This window comes from Neofelis nebulosa, chromosome 8, assembly GCF_028018385.1.
Source record: "Neofelis nebulosa isolate mNeoNeb1 chromosome 8, mNeoNeb1.pri, whole genome shotgun sequence".
Taxonomy (NCBI): domain Eukaryota; kingdom Metazoa; phylum Chordata; class Mammalia; order Carnivora; family Felidae; genus Neofelis; species Neofelis nebulosa.
This window is the reverse complement of record NC_080789.1, coordinates 78,646,822-78,670,524: the sequence shown is the minus strand read 5'-3', so window position 1 is coordinate 78,670,524 and position 23,703 is coordinate 78,646,822. Positions and strand designations below refer to the sequence as shown.

The 23,703-nt window shown below is 38.1% G+C and overlaps 1 protein-coding gene across 7 annotated transcripts in view; it reads right to left on the bottom strand.

Moving 5' to 3' along the window:
* The window catches only part of DENND5B (DENN domain containing 5B), a 187,843-nt gene that overhangs the window by 141,738 nt on the left and 22,402 nt on the right, over positions 1–23,703 (bottom strand). The window lies entirely within an intron of this gene.

Here is a 23,703-nt window from a genome sequence, read left to right as displayed (position 1 = left end):
ACATTTATTTATTTTCGACAAAGAGACAGAGTGCGAGTAGGGGAGGGGCAGAGAGAGAGGGAGACAAAGAGCCTGAAGCAGGCTCCAAGCTCTGAGCTGTCAGCACAGAGCCCAGTGCGGGGCTCGAAGCCATGAACTGTGAGATCATGAACTGAGCTGAAGTCGGGTGCTTAACTGAGTCACCCAGGCGCCCCAGTAGACAGTTTTTGATAAGGCAGCCATCCCTAATTGCTAGTCATGTTTGTTACCTGTACAGGGATTTCTTGAAATTGTCAACCAGAACATGGCAAAAAAAAAAAAAACAAAAAACCTTTAAGAGTGTTTAAACAACACATAAAAATTCACAAAAAATGTTTTTCACATAAACTTTTTCTCTCGTCCAGTTTATCTATGCACTAGCTTATTAGGAACCTTCTTTGCAAAAACTATTTGCAGGAAGAGTGAATAAATGTTACCCAACTTATGGATTTCAAAATGCACTGTGAGGGGCGCCTGGGTGGCGCAGTCGGTTAAGCGTCCGACTTCAGCCAGGTCACGATCTCGCGGTCCGTGAGTTCGAGCCCCGCGTCAGGCTCTGGGCCGATGGCTTGGAGCCTGGAGCCTGTTTCCGATTCTGTGTCTCCCTCTCTCTCTGCCCCTCCCCCGTTCATGCTCTGTCTCTCTCTGTCCCAAAAATAAATTAAAAATGTTGAAAAAAAAAAATTAAAAAAAAAAAAAAAAAAAAAAAAAGCACTGTGACCTCACCTGCAAAAGCCAATTTCCAACTGATACTCTGTATTGAGGTTCTTACCAATAAAATAGTTATAAGGTCTTACAAAACTTTCAACTTTGTTTCCCAAATATATGAAAACAATTTTGCATTATTGCTATTTCCAGATACCTATTATGAATTAAAATGAAACACTTTTTTTCTTTTAAAACTTATTTATTTTGAGAGAGACAACACACACCCATTAGCAGGGGAGGCGCAGAGAGAATCCCAAGCAGGATCTGTGCTGTTAGCACAGAACCCAATGCAGGGCTCAATCCCACAGACCGTGAGATCATGACCCAAGCCGAAATCAAGAGTTGGACCCCTTAACTGATTGCACCACCCTGGCGGCCCTAAGATGAAACACTTTTTGATCAAACAACTAACATAAAATTTAAGCAGGTAATTGAACAGAAATACATTTAGTCAGCAATAAAAAATAAACCAGAAATCGAATGTGAGACAAATCTAATGTAAGACATACATCTTAAAATTTCTACTAGCCACATTTTTAGAATAGTAAAAAGAAATAGGAAAAAATAATTGCAATGATGTGCATTTTATTTAACCCAATGTATCCAAAATATTGCTTCAGCTTGTAATCAACATACAAAAATTTTGGTGGGATACTATGTCTTTAAAATCTGTGAGTATTTTGCATTTACAGCACATGTCATTTTGAAGTAGTCAAGTTTCAAGTGCTCAATAGCCACATGTAGCTAAATGGCTCCCATACTGCATAGCACAGCCTTAGATTATTCATTTAGTTTCTGTGTGAATTCATCATAGGGGACTGCCTTAGTTTAAGTACTCATCTCTTGCCCAGATTATTCCGGTAGACTCCTAACTGCTCTCCTTGTCAATCTAGCCTCTATACTGCTGCCAAAAAATGATCTTCTTAATATGCTAATCTGACAGTCTATTATTACAGTTGCCTGCATAAAATTCTTCAGTGGCTCTTTATGGCTGGATAAAAATCCAAATTCCTTAGCTTGTAATATAAAACTTATATTTGGCCTTGGCTACCTCTCCAATTATACTTACTACTCTTCCTCTCCTCTCCCATGTTAGCTGTAGTAAATTTCTTGCTGTCATATTCCCACTCCTTCCTGCCTTTAAATGTTTTCCCTATATTTAAGACATCCTCCCCTCAATCCTTGCACATTTAGCAACATCTGCTCCCAGTTCAGTGTTATATTTTCAGTGAAATTCTTCCCATTTCCCACCAGGGAAAATCAGAGATGTATTGGTCTAAACTCCCTGTTATAGCATCTGTCACAATGTGCACTGGTGTCAGATTTTATGAGGTTTGGCTCTAACAGGATCCTGCAAGTCTAAAATCAGACTCAAATTACCTTAGGAAATTTCTTAGGAAAGCATGGCCATAGTGGGAACTGAAATTTGCTGTATTCTTCAGTCCCAAATGCATCTTCCTCTGGGAAATGGGCAGATCTCCACTTCACAGATGAGGCAAATATCAAAGAGATTACGGCTGGTATGACATTTCAAATAGTGAGGTTGCTAACATTATCCTTAGTATGCCCATAATCATCCACACTGCTTTCTCAACATCTTGTTAAAAAAAAAAATCATTGGGGCGCCTGGGTGGCTCAGTCGGTTAAGGGGCCGACTTCGGCTCAGGTCATGATCTCGCGGTCCGTGAGTCTGGGCCCTGTGCTGACAGCTCAGAGCCTGGAGCTTGTTTCCGATTCTGTGTCTCCCTCTCTCTGACCCTCCCCCGTTCATGCTCTGTCTCTCTCTGTCTCAAAAATAAACAAACATTAAAAAAAAAATTAAAAAAAAATCATTACTATCTTAGGAGGTTATTTTTTCTGTTTCTCTTCTTGCTTCTATTCTATCCCATTCTAATCATTAAGATGGATGTTGGAATGATCATTCTTCTGGACAGAGTATTTTTTTCTTCACAGATGTTTCCTCCCATATTCCTCCACTCTTTTTTAGGTCAAGAAAGATGGTATTTAATTCTTGAGACTATTGTAGGTATGGGAGGGAGACTACAGCAAAATTTTTAAAAACACCTTTATTTTTTTTTTTTCAACGTTTTTTATTTATTTTTGGGACAGAGAGAGACAGAGCATGAATGGGGGAGGGGCAGAGAGAGAGGGAGACACAGAATCGGAAACAGGCTCCAGGCTCCGAGCCATCAGCCCAGAGCCTGACGCGGGGCTCGAACTCACAGACCGCGAGATCGTGACCTGGCTGAAGTCGGACGCTTAACTGACTGCGCCACCCAGGCGCCCCTAAAAACACCTTTAAATCTCTGATAACTTCTTATCTGATCCCAGTAAGCACCAATGACAAAAATATCTCAATACCTTTCCACTTTTAGGGGGAAAGGAACAGGGCTTGCAGCCACCCTGCAACTTGTGGCCAAAGTCTTCAGACCAACATGTGTCAGTCACTCTGCAGGAGAGGTTAAGGAATGTCCGATTTCCCTACTCCTAGGGAAAGGGCTGTTCTCAGGCCTAGAATGTGTCTATGAAACTCTCAAGCCATAGGGTACAGGTGACCAATTTGGTGGATTCCCTAGAAGAAGAGGGAAGGGAAGGTAAAATTGATCTATTCTTGCAATTTTGGAGGAATCAGAAGGCTTCCACCAGGCAAGAAGGGGATTGATGGCTTAGGCCTTTTGGCTGCTGATCAGACACTGGCATTTAAGTGGGAAAGCGGTAGCCCCAGGGTAAGGTGGCCTATCTCTTATATCATTCCACCAAAGAAACACTATTTTTGAGTTATTATTTGGACATTTTCTTAGTCTGTTTTGCCATAATTTTATTGTTCTTCATTTCCCTGAAAATAAACTCTTTCTTTAAAAAGTGTATGAAGGGGAGAGCCTGGGTGGCTCAGTTGGTTAAGTGTCTGACTTTGGCTCAGGTCATGATCTTGCCAGTCCCGAGTTCAAGCCCCGTGTCAGGCTGTGTGCTGACAGCTCAGAGCCTGGGGCCTGCTTCAGATCCTGCGTCTCCGTCTCTCTCTCTGCTCCTCCCCGACTTACACTCTGTCTCTCTATCTCAAAAATAAATAAACATTAAAAAACAAAAAAATGAACAAAACTTAAAGTAAAATAAAAAATCTTAAAAAAAATTTTTTTAATTAAAAAGCATATGAAGGGGCACCTGGGTGGCTCAGTCAGTTGAGTGTCCAACTTCAGCTCAGGTCATGATCTCACAATTCATGAGTTGGAGCCCCACACTGGGCTCTGTGCTGCCAGTGCACAGCCCACTTTGGATCCTCAGTCCCCTCTCTCTCTGCTCCTCCCCTGCTCACACTGTCTCTCAAAAATAAATAAAAAACATTTTAAAAAGTAAATACGGGGGGCGCCTGGGTGGCGCGGTCGGTTGGGCGTCCGACTTCGGCTCAGGTCACGATCTCGCGGTCCATGAGTTCAAGCCCCGCGTCGGGCTCTGTGCTGACTGCTCAGAGCCTGGAGCCTGCTTCCGATTCTGTGTCTCCCTATGTCTCTCTGCCCCTCCCCCGTTCATGCTCTGTCTCTCTCTGTCCCAAAAATAAATAAAAAACGTGGAAAAAAAAAAAAAAAGTAAATACGGGCACCTGGGTGGCTCAGTCGGTTAAGCATCCGACCTCGGCTAAGGTCATGACCTCACCGTTAGTGAATTAAGGCCCTGTGTTGAGCTCTGTGCTGACAGCTCAGAGCCTGGAGCCTGCTTCAGATTCTGTGTCTCCCTCTCTCTCTCTGCCCTTCCCCCACTCACTCTGTCTCTTTTTCTCTCTCAAAAATAAACATACATACATACATAAAATACATAAATAAAAATATATGAAGTATTGTATAACATTGTGAATGTACTAAATGCCACTAAATTGTATGCTTTATTTATTATTTTATTTTAAATGCTGATTTTTGAGAGAGAGAGAGAGAGAGAGAGAGAGAGAACAGGGGCGGAGCAGAAGAGAGGGAGACAGAATCCGAAGTAGGCTCCAGGCTCTGAGCTGTCAGCACAGAGCCCAACGCAGGGCTCAAACTCATGAACCTCAAGATCATGACCTGAACTGAAGTCGGATGCTCAACCGACTGAGCCACCCAGGCGCCCTTAAATTGTACGTTTTAAAACGTTAACTTTATGTTATGCAAATTTTTACTTCAATTTTTAAAAATGAAAAAGTATATAATGAGAAAAATACTACAGGATTACCAGGTATATCATAAATTCCTTCAAAGTGTATACATGACACATTTGGTTCTAGAATGTCCAGGAATAGATCTTGTATCCTAAGACTGCTATGATGTGCTCTGAGAGGAGATTATAATGTCAGAATACTTAACTCCTAGGATGTGATTAAGCTCATTTTGTTCATCAGTAAAGTGGCATCATAACATTCTTTCTAGCATATTAAAGGAAATGAATCCTAATTAACATCTGTAATAGCTCAGTGAGCCTTCTTGTTGTCTTTTAAGTCAAAACTACTGAGACTTTTTTTTAATCATGAAAAGTTTTGCATCATGTCTTAGAAACATCAGTGGCAGAATGTATATGGGAAGGGATACACAAATGCATGGAATAAAAAGAGCTGGAAGGACGCTTAGCAATAAGCATAGGAATACCATAAATTATAATATTATCTTTTATTCGTAAATTCTAAGCATCTATTCCCCTGTGGTAAAATGTCATTAAAAAATTGCCACAAAAAATTCCAGCAAGAATTAAAAAATTTTTGTTTTAATTTCAAAAAAATTTTAAATAAAAATGGTAAAACCATCTTAGAAAACTGTTAGGCAATTTATCTCATAATTTTAAACATATGCCAGGGTGCCTGGCTGGCTCAGTTGATTGAGGGGCTGACTCTTGCTTTGGGCTCAGGTGGTGGTCTCGTGGTTTGTAAGATCGAGCCCTGCGTTAGGGCTCCTCACTGGCAGCGTGGAGCCTGTTTGGATTCTCTCTTTCCTCTCTCTGCCCCTTTTCCCACTCATTTGCATGTGCGCGAGCTCTCTCTCCTCATCTCTCTCTCTCAAAATAAATAAACATTAAAAAAAAAATTAAACATATACCTACCCATTTACCTACAGTTCTATTAGGAAAACCTGTATCCACAAAATGTTGTGTACAATAACGGCAGCTTTACTCATAATAGCAAAAAAACTGGAAACAAACTCAAAGCCCACCAACAAGCAAACGGACATACAAATTGTAGTACATTCATTCAATGTAATACAACTCAGTAATAAAAAAGGATAAACTACTACTGATGCATGCAACAATATGGATGAATCTTAGTGACATTTTGTTGAGCGGAAGAAGACAAACAAAAGATTCCATATGAAGTTCAAAAACTAATCTATGGTCTTATCAGCTAGAAGCATCATCCTCCAGTAATTCGTCAAAATGATCAACGCAGGGGCGCCTGGGTGGCTCAGTCGGTTAAGCGGCCGACTTCGGCTCAGGTCATGATCTCGCGGTCCGTGAGTTCAAGCCCCGCGTCGGGCTCTGTGCTGACAGCTCAGAGCCTGGAGCCTGTTTCAGATTCTGTGTCTCCCTCTCTCTGACCCTCCCCCATTCATGCTCTGTCTCTCTCTGTCTCAAAAATAAATAAACGTTAAAAAAAAAAAAATTAAAAAAAAATGATCAACGCAAAGGGAAGCAAGAAAGGTACTTGCTGTATGTTCTCTAGATCTTTTAGAAAACAGAATTGTTCTTTTGGCCACATACACATGAGTCTACAAGAAAAGTAATATTGTAGATATGAATGGAATGGGCACTGTTCAAAAATGCCCCACAAATGTTAATATGGCAAAACTGGAAGAAGCTCATCTAAAGAAAGAAGAAGAAGGCACATAAGCAAGTAAATTTTTTGGCAATAAGGCAAAGAGGAAAATTATTTTTATAGTTATATACCACAGAAGCTTGGGGTAAATGAACAAGACATCATTAATTAAGCTTTGGTGACATAACAACAATAAATTAAAAAGGCAATTTAATAACCTTGATATCTGAACCAAAATACTTTTGATTTACCAACATTTCGTATAACAAAAAATAATTCCTCATAAGGGTGATTGGTTTTTTTAAGGACTTGAGATTTTCAGCCGTATTTTAACAAATATATAATGAATAGCTATATGAGTAAGACTCTGCTAAGTGCTGTGAGAGATATGAGGCAGCAAAGGTAAAAAACTCAGACTTCCATGGTACTATCTCACAGTAATATCTCACAGAACTTAAGTCATTATAATATTTGGATTCATTACATATCATATGCAGGAATATAATGACTACTGCACTCAGCAAATTCAACAAATGTTACTGTACTATTAGCAGTCTGATGTCAGATAAATTGACACAACCACCTGTACAACTAATGAATGAAGCAGACTATTGGAACTTTTCAAAATCTATCTGATTTATCAAATGACAATCCATCAAGATTTCTGGACCATGAGAATACCATTAAAAAGGCTTTTTGTACTGTAATAATATACAATATCTGCTTTCCACCAAAGAAAAATCAAATGGAGAGACAAGAAATCATTTTTACTGCTCTTTAATGCCATAAGACCTAATAAGTTATGTGACAAATATAATATTCTGATAAAGAATATTAATAGAAGACTGAAGCAAGAGATCAGGGCCTAGAACAAGATGAATTTAGAGTTTATCTAGACTAATCTCACATCTCCTATTAAAAAAATTTGTTTTTACCTCCCTGACATAAGTCATTAAACTTCTGTTCCAATGAACTCATGAAGTAATATCTATTTTAATAACAATTTTAATAAATTAGAAAAAAAATTTAAGAAGTAATCTGCTGTCCTATATTTTTCCTATAATTCTTTAGTCCCAATTTGGCTCTCCAGACCTACTGAGGTCCACATTTTCTTCTGTCTGACCAGGCCTCAAATTTTCAAAATTGGCTGATATATTCACTAACTTTCCTCTTCTTTTTTTTTTTTTTTTTTTTAATTTTTTTTTTTTCAACATTTTTAATTTATTTTTGGGACAGAGAGAGACAGAGCATGAACGGGGGAGGGGCAGAGAGAGAGGGAGACACAGAATCGGAAACAGGCTCCAGGCTCCGAGCCATCGGCCCAGAGCCTGACGCGGGGCTCGAACTCACGGACCGCGAGATCGTGACCTGGCTGAAGTCAGACGCTTAACCGACTGCGCCACCCAGGCGCCCCTAACTTTCCTCTTCTAAGGAAGCACACCCTGTATTCTATTTACCATTTCTCAATAAACAGTAAAGAACCTTCACCGTCCTATTCTCTATTCCCTGTGGATTCAGTAATTTTTTTAAGTTTATTTAAAAATAAATAAAGTTTATTTACTCATTTTTGAGAGAGAAAGAGAGAGTGAGCACACAAGCAGGGGAGGGGCAGAGAGAGAGAGGGAGACACAGAATCCAAAGCAGGCTCCAGGCTCTGAGCTGTCAGCACACAGCCCAATGTGGGTCTTAAACCCACAAATCATGAGATCAATACCTGAGCTGTAGTCGGATGCTTAACTGGCTGAGCCACCCAGGTGTCCCAGTAATTTTTTTTTTAAATGCACTTACACGTATTGTCCACCAGGCATTAACATTCTATATTGTAGGTACTAGATATACAGCAGTAACTAAAACATAGTCCCTATCTCATAAAATTAACACTTTAGGGGATATACTCTAGTTAATCAACGTGTATGTCAAAATCTACCACTCCAGTTCAACACAATATGAATACAGTGGAATTATTCTAAACGCTACATATAATGACGCAACCGAGGAGTCACATTAAAATTATTTTTTTGACAGCCTGGTCATTTTATTGAGTTATACTGAGCCTGTAGTCAATTCATTTCTTAAAAGTGAATATATGATTGTATGCCAAACATATACTATTTCAAAAGGAGAACACATTAGTGTACGTAACTTGGAATATATAGTAGTAAGTTTTCCTAACCAATAACCTGGATTAAACTCCTTATGTCCTCAGTAGACCAAAAATCAAAAGTGCTCATGGCCAGTAGCACTTCTGTTTCCTCTACTTGAATTTGCTCATCACACCCATTTCCAACCTCTTTAGGTATAACATGATAGTGAATTCATAATTTAATTAAGTAAACCTATGAATTAAGATTCTGAAAAGAACTGTAATTTCTTTTATTATATAAAGATATTTTTTAATGTTTATTTCTTTTTGAGAGAGAGAGCATGCGTGCAAGCAGAGGAAGGGTGAAGAGAGGGGGCAGATTATTTGAAGCAGGCTCTGCGCTAACAGCAGAGAACCCCATGCGGGGTTCAAACTCACTAACCATGAGATCATGACCTTAGCCTAAGTCGGACGCTTAACTGACTGAGCACCCAGGTGCCCCAAGAATTGTAATTTCTTTGAAAATAAATATGAATATCTATATATATGCCTATATATAGATATCCACATCTATATCTAGACAAATATAGATATATATATATATCCAAGTTGCTAAACACAAAACTGCTAATTAGATACGAGAAGACTAAAGATTAGGGTGGAAAATCATAAAACTCTCAGAGGATTTTCACTCAGATTTCTTTGAAATGGCTTTAAATTCTCACTCTACTTTAGATATAGAAACTAAAAATCATATATGATTCATTGTATGTGGGGTTTATGTAAGAAACATCACAAAAAAATTATAGTCGGCAGATCCTTCTTCAAAGGAAAAGCCTTGATCCTAAAACAAAAAGTTGGTGAAATATACATATGCAGGTTTTAAAAGGTTTAAAATATGCATGCACTTTTTCTTTATAGTTTATCAGACTTTTTGATTAATTGGTACCAATTATAGTGGAAAAAAGGACTTCAGCTGCAATCGTCCAAAAAAAAAAAAAAAAAGAAAAGAAAAGAAACAAGGATGCCAAAAGGGATTTCAGGATGCTGCTGTGTAAAGGATGATTAAAGATTAAAACTTGAGTCTGAAAAGGTAAAAGCTGAAAGGAGCTATGACCCAAGTTAATAAAATCAGCAACAGCATGAACAAAGCAGACCTGGATTTATTTACCACACACCCTGAAATGCTGGGATAAAGGCAGCCTCTAAAAAGGGTTTTTTATTGGTACAAAATCATTACCACTAGAAAAAAAGCTCCATGAAAACCAAGGATCTTGTCTATTTTTGCTCACTGATTTACCCCCCTCACTTAGGGGACTCAGAACGCCTAGAATGAAGTAGGCCCTCTACAATTCTTCAGTGTTGAATGAATCAATTGAATGAGCTAGCCACAACACTTCCTGACATTTACAAAAGAAGGAATATCCTTGAAATTTGAGCAATGTAAACTGAAGATAAGCAGAGGACAGTGTGACTTGACCCATCAAAAAATAAACTTAGAGTCTAAACAGTTTCCCAGAGTTGTCTCACTCCCTTCCTCTAGGGACCTGACTCTAGTTTTACTGATTGTCTCACCATTTCTCAGGCCTTCATACCTGAAGTGCTTCCTTTACTTCCCTTTTCTCTCCATCTATTAAAATTCTATGCCTCAAAAGAATATATACAAATGTCCAATAAGCACATGAAAAGATGCTCAATGTCATCAGTCATCAGGGAAATTCAAATCAAAACCACAATGAGATGCCACTTCATACTTACTAGGATGAGGCTAAAAATCTTTTTAAAACGCAGTAATATGGGTTGACTAGGATGTGGAGAAACTGGAACCCCCATACACTGCTTGTGGAACGTAAAATAGTACAGCTGCCTTGGAAAACAGTCTGAATGTTCCTCAAGCCAGCAGTTCCACTGCAGTTTTAATACTCAAAATTATTGAAAATATATGTCCACACAAAAACTTGTATATGAATGTTCCCAGCAGCATTATTCATAATAGTCAGAAAGTAGGAACAACTCAAATGTCCATCAACTGAAAAATGGAAAATGAAATGTAGTATACCCACACAATGGAATATTTGCTGGTAGAAAGGAATGAAGTACTGATACTTACTACAACATGGATGAACTTTGAAAATATTATTATACTAAGGGAAATAAGGTAGACACGTTACATGATTCCATTTATATGAAATGTCCAGAATAGGCAAAAATCTACCGAGATAGAAAGTAAGATTTGTAGTTGCCAGGGTCTGAGCAGACAGAGAGGAGCATAATGAGTCGACAAAGGTATGAGGTTTCCTTGGGGGGTGATGAAAATGTTCTAAAGTTGATTGTGGTGATTGTTTCATAACTCTGTGAATATACTAATAGACACTGAATTGCTTACTTTAAATAGTATGTTTGTTACACATAGGGTATGTGAATTATATTTAAATCAAGTTGTTTAAAAAAATTCTATGCATATTTTAAGAGCAAGTTCAAATATAAGCCTCACCCATGTCTCACCTCCTCAGTAAAAATTAATAATTTCCTCTATACTGGCAAACCAGTTGCTATTATATATTAAAGTATATTCGTTATGTATTACCTATACTATTAGAACCTAAGTTTCTGAGTGGTAAAAACTGCTTATTCTTCTTTGCACCCACTTTCCCAAGACCTAATACAGTGCATTACATAAAGTAGGAATTCAATGTATCTTTATTGTACAAAAACACTAATTTGAAAAGATATATGCACCTCTATATTTATTGCAGCACTATTTACAATAGCCAAGACAAGGAAGCAATCTAAATGTCCATCGATAGATGAATGGATAAAGAAAATATGTGTGTGTATGTGTAAAATGGAATGTTGGTCATAAAAAAGAAAGAGATCTTGTCATTTGTGACAACATGGATGGACCTAGAGGGTATTATGCTAAGTGAAATAAGTGAGAGAAAGACAAATACCATGTAGTTTCACTTATACATGGAATCTAAAAAACAAACAAAAAGCAGAAACAGATCCATAAATACAGAGAACAAACCTATGGCTGCCAGAGGGGACTGTGAGGGGAGGCAAATAAGCAGGTGGGTGAAGGGGAGGGGGAAATGCAGGCTTCTGGCTATGGAATGAATAAGTCACAGGGATGAAAGGTACAGCATGGGGATTATAGTCAATGGTACTGTAATAGTGCTGTATGGTGACAGATGGTAGCTACATTTGTGAGCATAGTGTAACATACACAGTGGTCAAATTACCATGCTGTACACCTGAAATTAATGTAACATTGTATGTCAACTATATTTCAACTTAAAAACGTGTGGCTAAGTTTCAGGATTTCTGTGAACAAAGTCCGAAATTGTATATAACATTTTGAGTGTACATACATTTTTCTAGAAAAAAAAGTTCAAACATTACAATAGAATCCATGATATCCACACAGTTAAAAAATTTCAGGTTTGAAAATTAACTGAAAACTGGAGAACTGGAAATCAAAATAAACTGCAATGAATTGCAGAACTGAATGTGTCAGAATTAAAAAACCACTGTATTTCAAAAATGGAATACACACTTTCACACCTTTAAAAATAATTACATTGATGATAAGAAATTAAATGTGTTAAGTCCAAGCCACATTCAGACATGATGAAAATTCTCTGAACACATGCTCCAAAGAATTTCCTTAAAAGAACATTTATACTTCTGAAAGCTTTAAACCTTAGAGGAACACAAACCTAGGACCTTAAATTCAAGTTGCTGCTGTCAGTTACCAAAAAGGTTATTAACTAATTCCTCCTGCTCCTAATGATCAGTCAACATTCATCTCCTATTTTACTCCAGGCATCTGAAAAAAGGCTTTTAAATTAGAGAAATGGACAAAGCCAAAAAGGGTCCTCAGTTAAATGGGTAAGACATGTAAGAGAAGGAGAGGCAGAAACAAGTTTAATCATTATTTTCACCTTGGTTCAGTTTATTCAGTGTTCAAGGAAATTCACATTTTCCTGAAACAAAAAGCTCCTGATACATTTAACATAAGACATAAAAGCTGACGTAAAAGTCTCTTCAGTTCTGTATACAATATCAAACACTTATATTCTTATTATGTGGTAAGAACTGTTCTTAACACTTTATTTGTATTAGAGCTCACTTAATTCACATGTGTGTATATATATTTTGTTTTGTTTTGTCCATAAGGACAATGGTAAACTAATCTCTGTTGAGCCTTGAATTCTCTGGACTGGTAAGAATTACCAGTATAACATCCCAGTTATCCCTGAAGGTTCACTTTGGGGTCTGATTCAGAAGTATGACTTTGAAAGAAGAGTTTTTAAAGTCCTGCATCCTGGCATCAGAGCTATCACAGGTCTGCACTAACAGCACTACTGTGGCTCTGTTCAACATGGGATTACATTCTTTCCAGGATGCATAATCTCATTCAGTTCAAAAGTTACTCAAATATTGGACAGACCGAGCAAATGCCTTCATCTCTCCAGCATAAAATGACTTCCTTTATCCATTCTACTCACCATCATAGACAACGTGAACCTGGCCTAAAAATATATCAAAGCAGAAAGATATTTCTAGATTTCCTATTTGAGGCCATGGAGGTCTTCACCCAGATCTGACAGATAATTATTTCATTCAGATAATATTTACAGAAGAATGAATAATGAAAAGTACATATTTACAATGTTTAGTGAAAAAAAATAGGACAAAAAGGAAATGTAAGGTAGGAGAAAAACTATATAAATCACATTGAAAAATGAAAGGAACCACAGCAAAACATTAACAATGTTTGTAGCTGGGGTTTACATTTCTAAAACATTTTTTTATTTTCTAGTTCTCTTTAATAACCTAGCATTAATTTGTGCTTTTTAAAAAATATTTTTTAAGTATATTTATTTGACACATACAGAGAGAGAGAGAGAGGGAGAGAAAGTCAGTGGGGGAGGGACACAGAGAAAGAATCCCAAGCAGGCTCTGTGCTGTCAGCACAGAACCCAACATGGGACTGGAATGCATGAACCGTGAGATCATGACCTGATCCGAAACTAAGAGTTGGACACTTAACCAACTGAGCCACCCAAGCACCCCTAATTTGTGCTTTTTAAATATTATTTTCAAATTATGAACTATATATAGGACCTATATAACAACTAATCCAGATAAGTTAACTTTATATTAGATATTTGTTTATCTCCTATCAAAATGTTATTTCCTAAACAGGTATCATTCTATATAACCATATTCTGAGCATTTCCCCAAATCTTTATCAAAACAAAGCTCAACTTACATTCTTTCTCCATTTTATTTGTTTTCAACTCCTCCCTCAAAAATAGCTATTTAGTAGGAATCAAGATTTTATGGCAGAGTATAAAATTACTCTGGATTTAAAAGCAACATTATAAGCCTATATCTAAGAGACCCTTGGAACAGTAGAAAACATTTGCCTAATGTGCACTTCCTGTACCCTATTTTAAGTATCTTCGTCCTATAAAAATATGGTAATATTTGATTGATACATTCAACAACAGCAACCAAAATCTATGTTGAGTTTACAGTTTTTAGAGTGAATTTCCAAAAATATCACCCTAACACATTCAAGTTTAGTTGGCATAGACACATTTGCAATGTTTAACAGAAACAAACAGCCCAAGACTTGCACATGGAGAATGGCAGCTCTGAGTTTCTCTGTCTGTAGCAAATGTGCTTCATTAGCCATTATGCTTGTTTCCTTCCAAGAGTTTCCTTCAGGTTATTACCACATTGCTTCCTACAAGACAAGTTAGTACTGAGAAACCATTGCCTGAAGCTACATACACACATACATGTGTATATATATGTGTGTGTGTGTGTGTGTGTATACACACACACATATATATACATACACACACTATACACACACACACATACACACACACACACACACGCACACACACACATATATATAAAACCTTAGTCTATAACCCTGGCAGATTCACATTTATTTTTGTATTTTACTTTTTCTTTTATACATTTTCAAACATACCTAAGAACAGAGAATAAGGACAAAGTATAATGAACCTCCATGTACTCATCACCCATCTTCAACAATATCAGTATTTTATTATTCTTGTTTTATCTATTCCTCTCCCAACATTTTATGGGAAGGAAGTGAGTGTTGGAGTATCTTAAAACAAGTCTTAGACATGATCAGGAAAAAATTCTTACTAGCAAACTTGAAAGTTGTAAAAATGTTTGTCTTATTTTACTTAAACCTTACCATATTAAAAATATTGAAAACATTAAGATAGTAGTCTTAATGCCAACAATAGCTTAAGTTAGAATCAGACTTTCAGAACTAGAAGGAAAGACAGATATTTAATTTCTTGCTATTCAAATTGTGATAGTTGGTCCAGTAGCACTGACATATCAGGAGCTTGTTAGAAATGCAGAGCCTTAGGCCCAGCTCAGACCTACGGAACCAGCCTGTATTTTTTTTTTTTTAATGGTTATTTAATTTTTTGAGACAGAGGGAGCCAGAGAGCAAGTGAGCGCTGGGCAGAGAGAGAGGGAGACACAGAATCCAAAACAGGCTCCAGGCTCTGAGCTGTCAGCACAGAGCCCAATGTGAGCTCGAACCCACGAACCATGAGATGATGACCTGAGCCGAAGTCTGATGCTTAACCGACTAGGCCACCCAGGTGCCCCCCCCTTTTTTTTTTTAATCCAGCTTGTATTTTAATACGATCCTTAGGTAACTGGCATCCTCATTAAATTTTTTGAAGGGCAGCTGAAACTACTCCACTCAGTTGAGAAAACAGAGGCTTAAAGAGGTTAAATGACTCTCCCAAAAGGAATAAAATTCAGAGTATCTGATTGTGAGACCAGGGGTTTTTTCCTTACATGACATACTGCCTCTCAACAAAGCTGATTCCCACCACATCCTTCTGGAAATGAATTCAATTAACAAATGAATTTCCCATATATATTTTTAAATTCATGAGAACCTGACATTTTCCCAAATACTGTAATACGTACTAGAGCAGAATCTGTAAATTAATCAAACCTCTTCCTCCTTTGGGTAAAAGGACAGACCTTTTCAGCAAGAGTGCCTTCAAGGAGACCAATTTAATTAATTAATGGCTATGTATTTTTTTCAAAGGTCAGTACTATAGTCTCCTTATACAGAGAATATATTATCGAGTGCAGCTGAAAACTTGGATCAATAAACACAATACTGAAAGCCAGGCTCATTTTCTAATTGTGGCTTCAGTAGGAAAGTTCAGAAATGAGTTAAAATGTACCACCGACCCCATCAGCAATGATAACCAAATCTTCTTGTTACACTAAAAAAGCACTGCCTTTTCCCCTTAATTCTAAGGAAAAAATTATGACTAAGGAAAATTATGAATAAAACCTTAGATTAAAATTATTTTAAAAGGTAAATGTTACCTTAATTATGGTATCTTTGTATTGTTTAAAAAAATTTTTTTCAGCCATATGGGCTTTCATAAGAAGCCATTCTTAATTTTCAGAAGAGAGTTTTATGACACATGGGAATTCCAGAGGTTTCTCCAGAACAATATTAAGAAACCTATTATTTACAGAATGAAGAGATTCTGAATTTTTCAGTGGAGTATGTCTTCTTAACAAAATACACAGTGGAGGGTAAAAAAGAAAAGTCAAAACCAATACTATTCCTTCAACAATACTGGTAGAAAAGTAAACTGGTACAGCCTTTACAGAAGGCAGTTTGGTAATATATGTGTACACACACACACACACACACACACGCTGCTTGACCAGCAGTTTCCCTCAGAAATGTGACCTAAGGAAATAATTCAAAATGTGTGCAAATATCTTCCTACTAGAAGTTCTGTGCAATACTATTTATAATAAAAAATTTGAAACAATCTAAGAACCTATAGGAAGACAATATGTAAATAAATAAAAGTACATCATAAAGTATATGATGTTCTGCCATTAAAAGGATAATGCAGGGGCGCCTGCCTGGGTGGCTCAGTCAAGTTGAGTCCAACTTGATTTCGGCTCAAGTCATGATCCTACAGTTTTGGGATCAAAACCCGCATGGGGTTCCACGCTGAGTGTGGAGCCTGCTTGGGATTCTCTTTCTCCCCGCACCTCTGCTCCTCTCCCCTGCTGACACTTTCTACCTCTCTCTCCTTCTCTTAAAAAAAGAAAAAAAAAAAAGGATAATATAGATCTAACATGGGGTCATCTCCAAATTATATTATGGACTTTTAAAAGGTTAAGATAATGGGGCATTTGGGTGGCTCAGTCAGTTAAGTGTCTGACTCGGCTCAGGTCATGATCTAGCAGTTCATGAATCAAGCCCCAAATCGGGCTCTGTACTGACAGCTCAGAGCCTGGAGCCTACTTCAGATTCTGTGTTTCCCTCTCTCTCTGACCCTCCCCCACTCCCACTGTCTCTCTTTCTCTCAAAAACTAACCCCCCAGAACAAAACCAACCACACAGACCAGTTTTAGGAGCTCACTATGGTGATAATCTAGCTGTAACTATACTCATTGAGTCCTTTCTCAAGTAATATGGACGTTTATCACAAAGCACAAAGTTTTACTGTCCTTCTTAGTAACTCCTCATAGAGAGCAGTTCTAAATTTCCTTCTTTGTGATGTACCAATATGGATCACAGCTTCCCTGCACCTCCTTTTTTTTTCTTTTTCTGGGGCATGGAGTGAAAGGCAATTGCACTTGGTGACACTTCCCAGTGACATGAGTTCTCAGTTTTCCCATCAAAGATTATTCCAGTGAAACCAAAAGAATGGCAAAGTAAGAAAACCGAACCACAGTTCCTTGATCTATGGAAACTTGAAGACCTCCTGAGTCTAACATAAAATTTTTCCTAGAACTCCAAAAATTTAGATGCAAGATCCAAATAACTCAATTCCCAGTCTTTTAGTATCCAAGGGGCACAAACTTTTATTTACAAGATTTATTTTGACCCTGTAAATAAAATTTGGTATTGTATTAACAATTCTCTGAACCCATACTCCATGAACAAAACAAGAAAAACACTCACACTGATGGATAAAAACACATTTTGCACAATGCTCTAAAATCAACTTTCATTTACTTCCCTCCTTATAAAGGACTGGCTCAATTATAGAGAAAAACCCAGACACAAATCAATCTAATGAATAAGAATTGACTATGCGTCCATTTAGCAATTGAAAGTTTATTTTAGTATTTGAAACTCTGTGGTTCTTCAAACTAGAAACCTCATATAGTCTGACATTGATTTTTATTAACAAATGCAACTAATACCATTTCATCCTTCATTAGGATTGCTTTAAAACTCTTTTGACTGTCATTTGTTCAGCACTGTTGAAGCATTATCTATATGGGAAAGAGAAAAGTATACTTCCCTAAAAATATCAGTCATTCAATCACCAAATACAGTTTAATTCAATGGTAAATACATCATTTGGAACAAACATTTTAACCACAGGTGAAAAACGAAAAACAAACCTTCTACCATCTTAGTATTGACAGATAATCCTTATTACCAAGGAAAGGGAAAATAATCCATCTCCAACCTATTTTACTTGAACTCTTCCATTAGTACAATAAATGAACTAATGGCAAATCAAGGTACTCTCCATAAGATACTTTTCCTCAACAAATCAAATGCAAAGACAAGCTTAAGAACAGGGAACACAGAATGGAAGGAGAGAAGGAAGACACCTTCTCCCCTAAGCAATATTTTAGTTCAGAATCAGATCCATTAATCTAATTGGAAGCACTGGCAAGGATTTTCCATCAGCTATATCAGCTACCTTCTATCATTCATTATGATGTACTGCTTAAGCACATAAAGTTGCCAGAACACAAATATTTTGGAATTATCTCAGGCAAGGAGTAAAAACACAAGCAAAAAATTTAAAACCTACTGTGCTCAATAGCTGATCATTTTCAGAATTTATAGATGAATATATTGTTGGCAGTAAGGATATTCTGTCTGTATTTTGTTTCACTGTTCAGTTTAATGGAAGTATAATGGAAATATAAGAATCTGATAGCATTTATTAGTATCTGTTTAGCAATTAAAGAAGTTTAATCAAAGATTTAAGAACATCAATAAAGTAGGGGCACCCAGGTGGCTCAGTCAGTTAAGCATCCAACTCTTGATTTCAGCTTGGGTCATGATCTCACAGTTTGTGAGTTTTTCAACGTTTTTTTTTTTTTTTTTAAATTTATTTTTGGGACAGAGAGAGACAGAGCATGAACGGGGGAGGGGCAGAGAGAGAGGAGACACAGAATCGGAAACAGGCTCCAGGCTCCGAGCCATCAGCCCAGAGCCTGACGCGGGGCTCGAACTCACGGACCGCGAGATCGTGACCTGGCTGAAGTCGGACGCTTAACCGACTGCGCCACCCAGGCGCCCCATCACAGTTTGTGAGTTTGAGCCCTGCATCAGGCTCTGCACTGACAGTGTCGTCTCCTTAGGATTCTCTCTTTCTCCATCTCTTTCTGCCCCTCCCCATTCCCCATCTCTCTCACTCTCAAAATAAACAAGCTTAAAAAAAAAAAAAAAAAAAAAAAAAAAAAGAACACCAATGAAGTAGTGAAAGGAACAAAATCAAAAGATGTTAATCTACCAGAAAAAGAGTTGGCTGTGTGTTTACTGTGACCTTAAGCTTACTACTAAATTTTAAAAATTTAAGAATTTTATGAGAAGAAAAAGGGGAAAGAAAAAGATACTTTGAGTGCTATTGCCATCTTCTTTATTATATCCTTTAAAAATACTCATAATTAGGGTGCCTGGGTGGCTCAGTCAGTTGAGCCTCCAACTCTTGGTCTGGCTCAGGTCTTAATCTCACAGTTCGTGAGTTCAAACCCCCCATTGGGCTCTGCAGTCATGGCGCAGAGCCTGCTTGGGATTCTCTTTCTCCCTCTCTCTCTCTGCCCCTCACGCAAGCACACTCTCTCTCCTCTCTCAAAAACCAAAAAAAACAAAAAACAAAAAACAAAAGCCCTCTTAATTTTGTGCCCAAAATTTTTTAAGTGTGCTTATTCTTTTTTTATTTCTTTTACTGATACAGTCTCAATGTTAGAATGTCTAAGAGCTATCTTTGGCCCTTTTCCTCTTCTGAATCTGTATCTCTCCCTTGGTGATCTTATCTAGTCCCAAGGACTTAAACACATGTGTAATTTGTAATTCCAGCTCAATCTTTTCTAACTCCAAACTCCTACATCTAACTGCATTCTTTTTTTTTTTTTCCAACGTTTTTTATTTATTTTTGGGACAGAGAGAGACAGAGCATGAACGCGGGAGGGGCAGAGAGAGGGAGACACAGAATCAGAAACAGGCTCCAGGCTCCGAGCCATCAGCCCAGAGCCTGACGCGGGGCTCGAACTCACGGACCGCGAGATCATGACCTGGCTGAAGTCGGACGCTTAACCGACTGCGCCACCCAGGCGCCCCTAACTGCATTCTTGACTAAGATATCTAGCAGGCATCTCAAACTCAGCATGTTCAAAACTGAATCCCTAATTTGCCACCCCTTCTCTAACCCGTCCAACACAGTCTTCCCCATTTAAGTCAATGGCAACTCCATCTTTCAAGCTACTCAAGTCAAAATCTTTGCAGCCACCCTTGATTTCCCCCTTTCATTCACACCCCACCACTTGTAATGAAATCCTATTGTTTCAATCTTCCAAATATATCCAGAAACTGATCATATCTCACCATCTGTTCCGAGCTGCCATTATATCTTACCTAGATTATTGCAAGCTTCCTAACAAATCTCCCTGTACCTCTAAATTTAGTCTTCATACAACTGCCAAATTTATCTTTTTAAAAGTAAGTCAGGGGTCTGTGTTGTGTTCAAACCTGCAATGCCTCCCCATCTCCCTTAGAGTTAAAACCAAAGCCCTTTCAAAAATACAAGGCCTTTCTGACCTCCTGTAACTCTTCTGCCCTGTTACTCTTCCCCCTTGTTCACTCTCCCAGTCTCCTAAAGGTTCCTTTAAGTCACTAAAAAACCATCATGGCCCCACTGAAGGCCTTTGCTCTTCCTGTTCTCCTAGCCCAAAAGGCATTTATGTCAAATATCTACTTGGCTAACTCCCCTAACTTCTCTCAAGTCTCTATTCAAAAATCACTTCTGAGTGAGGCCTACTCTGTCCATGCTATTTGAATTGCAACCAGAGCCCCCCCTACACACACACACACACACACACACACACACACACACACACGGAACTTACCTTTGGTGACCTCATCTCACCTAACAAAGACTGCAGAAAAAAAAAAAACCAAAAACTAGAATTACAGGGAATATTCCCATGAGAAAATGGAGTAAGGGATTAGCTAGAACCTTTTGTCAAGACCCTACTTGACAAAGTTTCAAGTTTAGGGACTTGAAAAGATAACTCCATATACAAAGGATGAAGAAAAGAGGTCAGTTACCAAAAAAGAATCTGTATATACTCAGAGGTTCTATCTGAGTCATAAACATACAGCTGCTACACACTAATGTGAGAGTGTCATGGGGGGAAAACAAAACAATTTAAAGCATAGCAAAGCATTTCCTTACCTACACATGGCAACAGAGAAATAGCAAGAAAATATACCCTAATTCCAGGCATATGCAAATATATTAAATAATAATTTCTGATCCATATACCCTTAACAGTTTGTCTCTAAGATCCTTACCTGAGACTTGATGCTTAGTTTAAAATTTTTTTTAAAAAAAGAATCTCATCATTTAAATCCGATTAGCCAACATCTGACTTCCTGAATTCATAGTTTCAGTTTTCAAAAAAGACACCTAAAGGGCACCCAGGTGGCTCAGTTGCTTAAGCGTCAGACTTCAGCTCAGGTCATGATCTCACGGACCATGGGTTCGAGCCCCACGTCAGGCTCAGTGCCCTCATGACAGCTCAGAGCCTGGAGCCTTCTTTGGATTCTGTGTCTCCCTCTCATCCCCTCTCCCGCTCCTGCTTTCTCTCTCTCTCAAAAAATAAACATTAAAAAAAAAAAAAAAAAAAGACACCTAAAAACAATCAGTTTAGCATAAAGTGACAAACAGAAAAACTTAATTTATTTTTTTAACTTGTTTTATTTTTCATTTTTTTAAGTTTACATCCAAATTAGTTAGCATATAGTTTAACAATGATTTCAGGAGCAGATTCCTTAGTGCCCCTTACCCATTTAGCCCATCCCCCCCCACACCCCCTCCAGTAACCCTCAGTTTGTTCTCCATATTTATGAGTCTCTTCTGGAAAAACTTACATTTCAATGGGGAAATGAAAAATCAATAATTTATTTAATCATGTACTGAGCACCTAATGTTATATAGGCCCATGATAGGAGCAGATGTGGCCTCAAGTATGGTGACTGTGCTCAAAATGAGGTATAAATATCAAATACATGAGAACTTTTTCTTTTCAGTAAATTTATCAAATATATTGACCACACTGGCTACATATTCTGGAAGTTTCCCATTTCAAAAAATGTGCAGCGAGCATCTATTATGTGCATGGCACTGTACAAGGTGCTAAGAATAATAGGTTATATGTATTGTTTCCTATGTATCCCAGATATTGTACATTATCTTACTTATCAACCTACCAACTTTATAGTTAAATACATTCCTGTTTTATTTTTAATGTGTATTTATTTACTTTTTTTTTTAAGTGTTTATTTTTGAGACAGAGAGAGACAGAGCATGAATGAGGGAGGGTCAGAGAGAGAGGGAGGCACAGAATCCAAAGCAGGCTCCAGGCTTTGAGCTGTCAGCACAGAGTCTGATGCGGGGCTCAAACCCACGGACCGTGAGATCATGACCTGAGCTGAAGTCGGACACTTAACCGACTGAGCCACCCAGGTGCCCCGTGTATTTATTTTTTAAAGAGAGAGAGACACAGAGCACGAGTCGGGGAGGGGCAGAAAGAGAGAGGAGACACAGAATCTGAAGCAGGCTCCAGGCTCTGAGCTATCACACAGAGTCCATGCGGGGCTTGAACTCACGAACCTCAAGATCATGACCTGAGCTAAATTTGTATGCTCAACCGACTGAGCCACCCAGGTGCCCCCGTCCCTGTTTTAGAAATAATAATAAAGTAAGGCCCAGAAAATTTAAGGGACAGGGCACCTGGGCGGCTTAGTTGGTTGAGCGCCTGACCCCTGATCTTGGCTCAGGTCATGATTTCATGGTTCTTGGGATGGAACCCTGTTTCAGGGTCTGGGCTACCTGTGTGGAGCCTGCTTGGAATTCTCCCTTTCTCTTGAAATAGATAAATAAACTTTAAAAAAAAAAAAAAAAAAATGCTTAAGGGGCAACACAACAAGTGGCAGAACTGTGATGTAATCTCAGGTACTTTAGGATGCGTGGGTGGCTCAGTTGGCTGAGTGTCCCACTTCAGCTCAGGTCATGATCTCACAGTTCCTGATGGCTCTCTGCTAACAGAGCGGAGCCCTCTTCGGAGCTTCTCCGCCCCGTGTTCGCTTGCTCCCTCTCTCTCTCTCTCTCTCTTTCTCTCAAAAATAAATAAACATTTAATCTCAGGCACTTTAAACTCCAGAACGCATGCTCTTAACTACCATGCTAACCTGGTTCCCTCAAATAGCTTTAAGGTTAGAGGGCAGAAAGATATGCTTAGAAATAATGTTAATACACCTGACCAGCCCTACCTCATCAGTGCCCAAAAGTCTACCTGACAAAATAGCAAATTAAGTACTCATGGGTAAAGAGTTCACACATTTTATACTACAGAATGACTCCCAAATTTAATTAAAAAAAAAAAATGGCTTGTATATGATTTGGGAAATGATAATTTTACAAGAAAAATAAAATGAATGAAATAATAGGTGATACAAGCAACTAATTTTCATCTTCTTTCAACTCTAAAAAAACTGCATAATAACTTCAATTCTAATTCTGTCCAACTCATCTCTTCCTAAACATGGGAACAAAATCAGATGACTTATAACACAGCACAAAACTAAATACACTTTAAGTATTTACAGAGAAACTGTATCTTACACACTCTTAGCACTTATGTAGAAAAGGCTTGCTTCTGCCAATAAAACTTCTTTTCGCACACTGGCTGCACAAAGCTTCCCAAGACAGACGGGCAGCCTGCAAGGCCTTCAAATCCTTTGTTCAAAAGG